Raw genomic sequence first — 11,950 nt, 5'->3', positions numbered from 1 at the left:
CTAAAGTTAAATCGTCAGCGTATATCGCAGCATTGCAGCTTAGGGCAAATATTTATCCTACTAGGGAGACATTAGCAAGAGGAAGAGGAGGTGTGAATGCTCTTTGTAGATGGTGCGGTAAAGTGCGGGAGACTGTTCCCCATATCTCAGGACAATGTTATAAGACTAAGAATGCTAGGATAAAAAGGCATAATAGAGTAGTGTCTGCAGTTGTAGATAAGGTTGGTAAATTAGGGTGGAAGGCAATGATAGAGCCCCATTTGAGAAATAGTAAGGGTGAGTTAAGAAAGCCGGATATTATATTTATAAAAGGAGATACAGCAGTGGTGGTTGATGTTACAGTGCGATGGGAGGATAATGCCGGAAGTTTGGAACAAGCCCACAGTGAGAAGGTGGCTTATTATCTTGAGTTAGAGGAAGAAATTAAAAACTTAACGGGAGGTAAAAATATTCACTTCTTTGGTTTTGTGCTTGGGGCGCGTGGCAAGTGGAGTGAAGGTAATAATGATTTGTTACAATTATTGGGAATGGACAGAAGTAAAAATTTTAAGGAGAGTATATGTAGACTTGTTTTATATTCCACTATTGGTATGATGGCTATATTCAGTGACAGGTAAAGATCCCGGAGTTTCCATTCCGTGTATCTTGCCAAAACTTAATTTTAGCTATTTTGGTTTCCATGCTCTAAATTTTCAAATTTTTAATATTGTTTTGAACATTAACTTATTTAGTGTTATTTAATATCTGTCCTTCAATAGAATGGTTTTAATTATATAATAAATACTTATTAATGGATGAAATTCCAATTTAAATTATTAGTTTATTTTTTTTTTTAACTACTGGATGTGGATGCGGACTGGCCGCGTATAATAACCAGGAAAGGGCAGGTAGTCACGCCTGTACATAAATAGGGGGTGGAGTCCTGGGGGGCAGTTAGGGGCAGGGGTCCCAGGAGGGGGCAGTCAAGGAACAAGGAGCAGGGGGAGGGTTGGGGTTCTGAGGGGGGGCGGGGAGTGGAAGGGGCGGGGCTAGGGCAGGACAGGGGCGGGGCTAGGGCAGAACGGGGGCGGGGCTCCTCCCGTCCTCTTTTTTCCGTGCTGAAATATGGTAACCCTAGGTTAAACCCTCCCAACTCTATAAGAAGGGAGTAAAAAGGGCATGGGGCAACACCCCCAAGGCCCCACCGATCTATGGCATTTCTATGGGGGCAGTAAACTAACCCCACTCCCAAGGGGCAGCCTGGGGGCAGGAATGCCCTTTGCCCCTAGCAAATATGGCCGGAACTGTCTTTTGCCCTCAACCAAAATGGCGCCTGCCAGACGCTGCTTGGCCCAAGGCATTCCCCGCCACCGGAAGTCGGGGGGCATTACGAGAGCCCCGCCGGAAGTTGGCCTGGCGAGCGCACCGAACTAAGATGGCGCCCGCCGGAAACAACGGAACATAACGCCACGTACTAAGATGGCGTCCGCTCGGGAGCCCTGACGCAAGGTGCCCGGCACTAAGATGGCGGCGGGGAGGGGAAACGAGCTGCGCAGAGCGCCCCTTACTAAGATGGCGGCGAGTGGTGGCTCAGGGAGGGGCGGGGCCGGGTTACCGCCCTGTTTCCGCCCTGCACGGTAATGGCGGCAGCAGCGGCGGTGCGGGGGGAGGGGGCGTTGGGCGAGTGCGCATGTGCAAATCTCCATGGCGAGAAAAGGGGGTGAGAGAGCAAGAGGGATAAAGGGAAAAAACAGGTAATGGGACCGTGGGGGGGGGGAGGCGCTCAATGTTGCTGGCGCAGTTCGGCCCCTGTGCCCGGCTGGTGGGGAAGGGGCCGGGGGGGCGGCTGGCTGGGAGGGGCCCAGACTGGGGGTGGCCCTAGGGTGGGGGTACAGGCCGGGCCGGGGGTGGACTTAGGTTGGGGGGAGGGGCTGGCTTGGCTTTGCTCCCTCCCATCCTAGGGTCTCGGGGCGGTGCTGGCTGCACCTGGCACTGTGGTGGGCTGGGGACTCCTCAGGGCTGGGGGGTGCAGCCCCTCGTTCCTCCTGCAGGCCCCTGTCACCTGGCCTGGGCATGTTGCCCCCTTTGCCCCAAGTGTGCTGTAGCCCCCCCGACTGCCCCCTTTTGTGAGAGGCCGTGGGGGCCCCCTTAGTTCTCTTCTGGATTATCGGGGTGGTCCCCTGCCCCCTCACTGCCGGGTGCTCTGCAAGCCCACTCCCTGCTCTGAAGAGCGCTGGGCATCGCAATAACAGATGCTGCGGTGATGAACAGGGTGTAAGACCCTGGATAGACTAGAAGCAAACAGCTGAATGCGAGACGCAGGGGCCGTACTAGTAAAACCAGTGTATCATCGCCAGCAATCGACATAGCTCGCTGCCTTATTGTTACTGGCCTGGCCTCATCCCCCCTGGCCTCTGTCCCTTGGCTGGGTTTCTGCATGTGTTGGAGGGAAGACTTTATTGGGGAATCTGTCTGGTGCATGTCAGACAGCAAACCTCTTCTCTCCTCCCCTGCCAGGTGTGATTGGTCCATCCCCTCCTCTGAGTGCCCCTGTTTACATTAACCTGATGAACCTGAACCCTCCTTTCTCTGTAATCATCAGTCATTCATCAGCCACGTCTTATCAGGAGCTGCTTAGCTGCCTGTTTCCTCCCCGCACAATAATAAAGGCTTTTGTTATCATCTCCTATCGCACCACCACCCCTGCTGGGGGAATAGGACTGTTTGCGTTTCTGTGCTGAGTCTTTGTGGCGAGATGGTGCGTGTGCGTGCAGAGAATACACAGGGTTCTGCTTGCGCTGTCTTGCAGCCATGACATCCAGGTTTGCACAGGGGCGATCTGTTATGATTGTGCTTGATTTATTGTTCCCTTTTATGGGGGCCTCACATACAGTTTACTTTTCTGTTCTAATGTTTAGATTGCTGCAAACACAAAAAGACAAAGAGCTTACAGCTGGTCTAAACGCAAAGTAACACTGGTTTAACTAAAGGTGTGATTTAAATTTGACACAAAACCCTGTATAGATGCTCTTAACGTGATTTAAACCTGGCTTATATTGGTTTAGCTTCCCTCAGGAAACAGCCAGGTGCGAGCTAAACCATGCAGCCAGTTTTAAAGTGATAGAAGTGTCCACGAAAGGATTTGCACTGGTTTAACTGAAATTGGCCTCTAAACTGATGTGGGTTCCGTGTGTAAACAGGGCCTTATAATCTTTTGCAGAAGTTGCACTAGTTAAATCATTTTTTAAATGAAGTTTGAGTAAAGCTAAACTGATGTAAATCCCTCATTTAATGCTTATAACCAATTTTAAACCAATATATCTGTGTAGCTTGTGCATGTAAACTTACTGACACAAGCTAAACAACATAAACCAGGTTTAAATCAAATTTAAAATGTCAATGTGGAGTTTTGCTCCAGTTTAACTAAATCAGTTTTTTTTAAAAAACCTTTAGTGCAATTTTGTTAGTAGACCAGGTCTTAAGCAAATACGATGCACAGGTTGACAGTTTCAGGCCATTTTGTGCAGTGATATTGTGGTGAAGATACCAGCACTGGAAGGCTTTGCACGGGAATTGGGTTTGAAGGTGGAGAGGTGAGGTGCTCTGCATGTATGACTGGTCTGAGCACAGGGAGTGGTATGGAAACTAAGTGAAACCAGGAGTGGGAGAAGGTCACAAAGGGAGCTGGTGAGAGAAAATGCAGAGGCAGGGGAAGAGCAGAGATATAGCCAGTGTCAGGCTCCTGTTAAGTGTTAAATGTGAGGATAGGAGTACTTGTGGCGAGGATGTGGAACTTGACTCAGGTGAGAGAATCCAGTGAAGTAGGGGTAGGTGTTGACAGCAGCAGATTGCTGGTGATGATTTTAGCAGTAGCTCTAGACTGGAGAGGTGAGTAATGCTTAACCGTTCTAGGCACACTCCTAAACTTGAGAGCTTTACAAACAAATCTCTCTATGGACTTTCCCCGAATCGACAAGATGCTCATTAAAATATCCTTGTACTAGCACCAGTGGAAAGTCTTCCAAATATCTAAGGCCCTGATCCTGCAATCTGCCCTGCGTGGGTGGACTCTTACAGTGGGCATTGCGGTTTCTCCTGGGCCTGCTTGCAGTATCAGGGCCTAATCATGCGCTGCTTGTTGATACATGAAAAATACATCAGTCTTGTGTGTTTGTGCAAGGTGCACAAAAGTGAGTGCCCCACTGGCTGTGCTGTTTTTATTTAGCAAGAGCATTCACAGAATTCTGCCAAGGAACTTTCTGCTGTTAGCACATAGATATTGTGGTAAGATTAGCTTCTGCATACATTTAAGTTGTTGCTCTTGAAACAAAATCAGCTGCTATGTTAAACTTGGCCCATAACTACAAAAAAAAAAAAACCCAAACAAGCCTGTGCCCAATAGAAATGCTTCAAGTGTTTTGAAAAAAGTTCTAGTGCAAACAGTTGTTCAAAGGTAAATAGACGTTCCCCTGCCCTGTTTGAAACCCTAGTCTTGCACTATCAAGAATGCGAAAGTGAAACTGGCATCCAGTGTCCAAGTGGGGAGAGATGATTGAAGGAAACAGAAGGTGAGGGGTCAGAAGTTTGAGTTTAAGATTTTTTTTTCACGTCTGAAGTGATTTTGGTGATAAACTCCTGTTTCTGTGTGATCCTTGAAGTTGACTCTGTAACTTCAACTTTATTTAAAAAATGTAAATAACAAAATACCCTTGGGAGGTAAAGATTATTTTTAAAATGTTGGGGTTTTTTTGGGGGGGGGAGGGAGAAAGGGAAGATTGAAAAGTCAATCTAAAAAAGATCACACCCAATGAGTTTTCACTCCTGTTACTCTGCAGAGCGAATACGGCTGTGAGAGTTGGATCTTCTGCAGATGATTGCAGAGTCTTTATTCGAGGGGTTAATCAATTGTTTGATAGATTGGTCTCTTCCTTAAATGATACTGTCTAGTTACCAAACCATTTATTAACCTCTAACTGCAAACTTCCTACTCATAACGCCTCAGCTTATTAAAATGTAGTGCTACAAACCTACAAACAATAAATAAGAATGATACAGTGGGTATTTTAAAATCTGTATCTGGGGCTTGGCAAAGTCTGCTTGCTGGTGGTGATTTGGCAGCTTTCCCTGGAGAGCAGGGTGGTGAGAGAGGCTAAGGCATCAACTTCTGTAGAATTCTATAGCTCATGATTTTGTTATGTTTAATTTTTTGAATGATTTTGGTCCTGGCTGCAGAGGAAACCATTCAAATGGGACCCTCAGCACTTGCGTTGGCCTGAGTTTACAGATTGTCCTTGTTGCAGCTTGTAGCTTGCCCAAGCAGGATTGGAGCAAAATGAGACTGGTCACTCTTCATGCAGCTGGGCAGAGCCCTGTGGTAGCCGCAGACAAGAGTGGTGGTATCACATCTGCCGCTTGGAAAAGTTATGCGTGGAAGTAGCACTAGAGCAGGTGCACAGGAAAGGGGGCTCAGAAGAGATGCTGGGTAGGGGTACTGTAGCAGAGACCGCCATCCTCTTGCAGGTAGGGCTAGAGCTACCTTCTCCTCCTGCTGCTGCTACCCCACATAGTCATGAATCTTGGGGGCAGGAGGAGGTTGAGAAGAGAGCACCTTCCTTCTGTTTCCTCTGGAAAGCTAGACTGCAAATATATCACACACTCTGGTCCTAGCTGGAGCCAGCATGAAAGCTGGTAGCACACTTAGTGTTTAATTTATACTGAGCTTTTCATTCATAAATCCCCAGGGGCTTTACAGCTGTGAGTGCAATCATCCCCATTTTACAGATAGGAAAACTGAGGCCAGAGGATATTGTGAAGGCCAAGACTATAACAGGGTTAAAAAAAGAACTAGATAAGTTCATGGAGGATAGGTCCAGGATGGGCAGGGATGGTGTCCCTAGCCTCTGTTTGCCAGAAGCTGGGAATGGGCGACAGGGGATGGATCACTTGGTGATTACCTGGTCTGTTCATTCCCTCTGGGGCACCTGGCATTGGCCACTGTTGGAAGACAGGATACTGGGCTAGGTGGACCTTTGGTCTGACCCAGTCTGGCCGTTCTTATGTAATAATTGGCCCAAGGTCACACAGCCAGTGAATAGCAGAGCTGGCACTAGAATGCTGGGGTCCTGACTTTGTCTGCTGCCCAGTCTGGGACCCAAGCACACTTCACATGGGGCTCTGCCTTTCTCTATGACGTCAAAAGGTTTTGCAGTTAAGATGAATGGGGCAGTTCACCCCTCTTGGCTCTTATTCCAGAGTGTCTGCAGACTCTGGCAAGCACCACTTACGCTTTGGTCAGGTTTTCCATCTTCTCCTGTGTCTGTGAGAGCTAGGAACATTCTCTGGACGAAAGCTGGGCCTATAATGCCTAGCACGGAGTTCAGCCCCGCCCCCAGGCCTATCTATTGTCTGGTAGGTAGAAGTGCCGGACCCCTCCACAGGTATCTCCCGTGGATCTTGCCAGTGCCACCCCCTCTCTTATGTTGGCCTCTGGGCTAGTAGGTTTTCTCGGGCTAGTAGATGACTGGTACCTTTTTTCAAGCCTTGTCTTTATTATGGGTGTAAGAGCTGGAAGGAATCCATGTTCAGCAGGAATCCATATACAGAAAGGATATCTTGCAGCTAGAGATCCGGGAGGCTCCTTTCATCCGGGATCTCTGAGGCCTGGTCTACACTGGCGGGGGGGTGTGTGGGGGGGGGATTGATCTAAAATACACAACTTCAGCTAGGAGAATAGCGTAGCTGAAGTCGACGTATCTTAGATTGACTTAGAATCACTTACTTTGTGTCTTCGCGGTGCGGGATCGACGGGAGAGCTTATCGGGGATCGATTTATCGCGTCTACACTACACACGATAAATCGATCCCTGATAGATCGATCGCTATCCGCCGATCCGGCGGGTAGTGTAGACGTACCCTGAGAGTTCAAACAAAGTTCCACATGCTGCCAACAGTCTCTTTTCTGGGTCTATCCCTTAAATTGTCGCAATAGCATTAGAGAAATAGGGGTTAACACTGCAGGAGCGTCCTCTTCTTCAGTAAAATGTCTATTTACAAAATATGCTCCAGCTTTTCACTTTAATGGTCATTTATTTCCTGTTCAGTAAGTTGGCTAAAGAAAAAAACTTGTTGGCAGTTGCTATCGTTAGCTTGCTCATACTTCCTTCTTCCAGCTGTGAAAGATCATTCCAAAATATCACCAGAGAGAGAGAACATAGAAATAGGACAAGCCAATGGTTTTGTTTTTGTTGTCCCTTTCCTTAAAGGGATGCTGCCTTTTGCCTCTATCTGCAAACTTCTCACTGATAACACCTTAGATTATTAAAGTGGAATTTTTAAAATGCAGTATTACCTTTCCATTCCCTTTTCCTTGTAGTTAACTTACCCACCCAGCTTGGACAATGCATTTGAACTAGTCAGTTTAATTTCTAATTCTAGTTAACTGCATTTTCAAGGTTTGGCTTGCCAGCATCCCAGGGGCATATTGATGTAGTGGGGTGAAATGTTTTCAGGGGATTATTATAAATGTTTCATGGAAACATTTCATGTCATTTAAGGTCATAAGGAACCACTAGGTCGGCAACACTGTTAGAAGGTCAGAGTAGATAACTCTTGATCGCGTCTCATGATATTTGGTGTTTTATCTTTAAGGCCAGCAAGGTAAGGGTATCTCAACATTTAAAATGCTAAGGTAGCACAGCTGCAGCTCTTCAGTGCTCACTACAATGACAAGAGGCATTCTCCCATCTCTCTAGTTAACCCACCTCTCCAAAAGGCTGTAGCTAGGTCAACAGAAGAATTCTTCTATCGACCTAGTGGACCATACACCAGTGGTTAGATCAGCATAGTACAGATATGTCTACACTACAAAGTTATGTCAACCTAATTTACATCAGCATCAAGCCACCACTGTTTTTAGATCACTTGTGTGTGTGCACACTTCGCTTCTTGTGTCAGCAGTGTGTGTCCTAACCAGGAGCGCTTGCATTGATTGGACTGTCAGTGTAGGGCATTGTGAAATGGCTCCTGAAAGCTAGTACCAGTCGATGTAAGCAATCCAATGTCTACAATGACACTGTGTTGACACATCGACCGTGACTCTACGCTGCTTGGGGACGTAGTGTTACTAAATTGGCATAGAGAGGCATTTACATCAGCAGGAGCCACATTGAAGTGAAGACACTTCCATAGCTAGGCTGTCGCAAGGCAGCTTATGTTGATCTAACCAGGCAGTGTAGACCAGGCCTACGTCTTTCAGGGTCTGTGGATTTTTCACACTCCTGAGAGACGTAGCTATGCCAATGTAAATTCCCAATGTAGACCAGCCCAAAGTCATGTAAACATCCCAATAACCAGGCGAACATACAGTATTCATCAGTTATCACAGGGCAGCTCCAAATCCTTCACAGTACCTCAGTTTGGGGCAAAAATATGGCCTGTCTCTGTCCCCTGACAGTTGAACAGTGTAAACCCAGAGTGAGCATCTACATCAGGGGTAGGCAACCTATGGCATGCACGGCATGCGAGCTGATCTTCAGTGGCACTCGCACTGCCTGGGTCCTGGCCACCGGTCTGGGGGGCTCTGCATTTTAATTTAATTTTAAATGAAGCTTCTTAAACATTTTAAAAACCTTATTTACTTTACATACAACAATAGTTTAGTTATATATTATAGACTTATAGAAAGAGACCTTCTAAAAACATTAAAATGTATTATTGGCACGCCAAACCTTAAATTAGAGTGAATAAATGAAGACTTGGCACACCACTTCTGAAAGATTGCCGACCCCTGATCTACATGCTGGGGTGAGCATTCCCATTGTAGTGATCTTATTTGAGAGGTTTAGGGACATTTCTTTGTCTGGTTTTTGTTACAACCCTGGAACTGGCATTTGCTACTTGGAGTAGGGGCAGCAATAATATAAGGGGCCAAATTGATCCTTGTCTTCAAGACGCTAAGCTGGCTCAGGGCGTTGGGATAAACTGTGACCTCGCAACAATAGGGACTAAACACAAAGCGGCATGGTTTCACCTGGTACTTGGTTTTGAATTAATGTAGTTAACTGGTACAGAATTCTGGGTGGATGCTCTTAATTTGATTAGATTGATTTTTAGCTTGCATCGACCCCTTGCCCACTTAAGCTAAATCAAACTTTACCCTCTTAAATCCTTTCCATCTAATGACTCTGTGACACATCCTCTATCTAAGGGACATATCTGGCCCCCATTACTGTAGTATCTGGGCACCTCACAATTTATCCTCCCAATCCCCCGGTGAGGGAGGGCAGGGCTATTATCCCTGTTGTACCAATGGGAAACTGAGGCAAAGATCAGCTAAGGAATTTTCCTAAGGTCACACAGCAAGTCTGTGGCAGAGCAGGGACTTAAACCCAGTTCTTCCACATCCTAGGCTGGTGCTCTAGCCACCAGTCAATCCTACGCCTCTGCTGACGGAGATGCCGAGTCTCAGCCTGTTTTTTAGTGGAACTCGTGTCCTCGTCGCAGACGTTGCCCCCTATTTGATGTTATCGGCCCCCTGTTGGCTATCTCAGCTGAAGGGCCAAGCAAAGAATGGGGTCATGGAGATGGCCCCTCTTTAATCAACTGGAGCAGGTTCTTCTAGGCTAGGGCCTTGGAGAGGAAGCTCGAACAACTGCCGTCCATGCTGTCACCTTCCTACAGCTAAACCAGAGGGGTTCGGTATCCAGAGAGTCAGTTCATCTCCCTTCCCCAGCACTGTCCAAAAACTAGCTTCCCCTGCCCCCCATATTAAAATCCTCTCTCCAAGGCTGGGAACTCAACAGCCCTTACAACAAACGGTGAGACTCCGGACTCAGCCAGCTGGAGGGTAAAATCAATCATTTCCCTGCTTAGTGGCATGTTAATGAATGATTCATGTGCAGAGTACACTGAGCAGGGGTGATCCCTGTTACGCAACATGGAAGCAAGAAGCCTGAAATACACAGCAGCCCAGGCGGCAGCCAACTAAAACACTTGACTAGGAGGAGAAGAGAAACAGAGCTCTGAAGAGACGGCTGGCGGGTGGATGAGGAGCAGAGAGGACACTTGAGTTACTGCTCCAGTTTCTCTGTGGAGACAGGGAGCCCGCAGAGTTGAGAGCAGGCTGTAAAAGGAGGCAGTATTCTCTGGTGCTCAGAGCAGGGCATTTGGGGCAAGTCTTCAGTTGGAAATAAGGTGTGTTCCTGACTTGTGGTAGCTTCCTAGTGAAGACAAGGCAGTTTGTAGCTTCTGTGTGTGTTAGCATGTCGAGGTGAAGGCTGTGGGGAGGCGAGGTGTATTTGTGTGTTCATCCAAACTGTATTCCAAGGGCTTTCTCACAGCTACATGCAGCGAGATCTCCTGATGGTGTTCCTTCAGTTCACTTCAAGCCGAGATTTGGCTATCCCAGAATCAGTATGTGCTGAAACAAACTGGGGCTTTTATTCTGCTGCCTGATCCCCAGAGGGCCTCTACCCCGAGTGCAGTGGAAGCAGGTTCTGCTGTATAATTATAGTCGCATAAAAAGATAGCAGAGGGGGACATAAAGGGGACAAAGTTGTGCTGTTAATTTTAGTGGGGACTAAGGGCCACCCAAATCCCTGAGGCAGCTTTGGAAGCCTCTGCTGAGATTGGTTCAGCTGAGGAGTCAGCGAGGTGGAGAGAGACAGATGCTGCAGAGGAGAAGGCACTCTCGTTCCTGGTGGCAGAGGAGGCCCGAGTCAGATCAGCAGTGGAGTGGCAGTGGAGAGACATGGTCCAGGAAGTGAGATGGAACAAGTCCACAGAGGGTGTTTAAAAACAAGGAGGAGGATCCTGGATCGATTGGGGGGTTGGTGGCGGGTGTGAGAAGAGAAGGCAGCTGTAGCAGAGACTGGAACTGCTGCTTTTGTGCGGTGCAGGGAGACAAAATTTTGTCTATAAGGCACTTGAAGATCCTTGGTTGAACAGTGAGTGATGGGGATAAGATATAAGTAAGGCAGGTGATGGGGTTACCGCTAATAATCTGGGCACGGCCAGATTAGCTTTTTGTGGGCCCGGTGCCAAACATATTTGTGGGCCCCCATTGGGGAAATAGGGCCTGTGATGGAGGGTGGTCTGTAGAGCGAGGGGCCGGTTGGGGGCAATGAGGCACAGAGGCAGTGGCCCCACTTGGCCTAGCACAAGGGCACTGTTTACAAACCCAAACTGCTAGATGCACACTGGTCCGCCCAGCCCTGCGCTGCCAACGTGCCCCTTCCAAGCTGCCCCCCTGCCCAGTGTCCTGCCCTTATGCCCAGCACCCCCTCACCCAGAGACTTCCCCACAGATCCCTATGCCCAGCACCCACTGCCCAGGGACCCCTCCTGCTAACCTCCCTCCACAACTGCACAGCACCCTGCACACCATACCCCCTGCCCAGCTCCCCCACCCACAGATCCCCGACTGTCCAGCACCCCCTTCACAGTCCCACCATCACAGCTGTACAGCGCCCCATATTCCGGAGGGAATTCTGCATCAAATTCTGTGCATAATATTTTAAAATTCTGCAGTTTTATTTTTTACAATAAATAAACGTGGAAGCTCCAGCATGGCAGTGGGGAGCACAGGCCACTGAGGTGGGAGAACACCCTGCAGCCTCCCCTGCCCTCCTGGGACAGGGACTTGGCAGTGAGGCTGAACCTGACCCTGACACAGCACAAGGGCCGTGCCTGCCACAGAAACACCCTGGAGCCCTGCCCCTTTTGTGCCAGGCACACCACATGTGGGCAGGGAGGCTCAGCCCGGCAGCGAGATCCAAGTGCAGAGGGACTTAGTGTGGGGGTTCCAGATGGGGGTAAGAGGGTTCTGTGGGGGGAGCAAGAGGGTTCTGTGTGGGGCAGTCTGGGTGCAGGCAGCTCAGTGGGGGATCTGGATGCACAGGGAGGTGCCAGGTGCAGGGGCAATGGGAGACTGCAGGGGGGACCAAGTGAAAGTGGTTGGAGCTCAGCGGGGGGGG

The 11,950-nt window shown here is 48.5% G+C and overlaps 1 protein-coding gene across 5 annotated transcripts in view; it reads left to right on the top strand.

The window, feature by feature from the left end:
* Nucleotides 1-1,560: 1,560 nt before the first annotated feature.
* USF1 (upstream transcription factor 1) overlaps nucleotides 1,561-11,950 on the top strand; it is a 25,476-nt gene continuing 15,086 nt past the window's right edge. For 3 of the 5 annotated variants that reach the window (XM_026659767.1, XM_026659766.1, XM_026659764.1), the window contains exon 1: nucleotides 1,631-1,733. The gene's annotated coding sequence lies outside the window, so the exon portion shown is untranslated. The other 2 variants (XM_026659765.2, XM_024201969.3) reach the window with 2 other exon arrangements.

This window comes from Terrapene carolina, unplaced genomic scaffold, assembly GCF_002925995.2.
Source record: "Terrapene carolina triunguis isolate 2854851 unplaced genomic scaffold, T_m_triunguis-2.0 Scaffold675, whole genome shotgun sequence".
Lineage (NCBI taxonomy): Eukaryota > Metazoa > Chordata > Testudines > Emydidae > Terrapene > Terrapene triunguis.
Note: the sequence above shows the minus strand (reverse complement) of the source record. Positions and strands in the feature narration are given on the sequence as shown.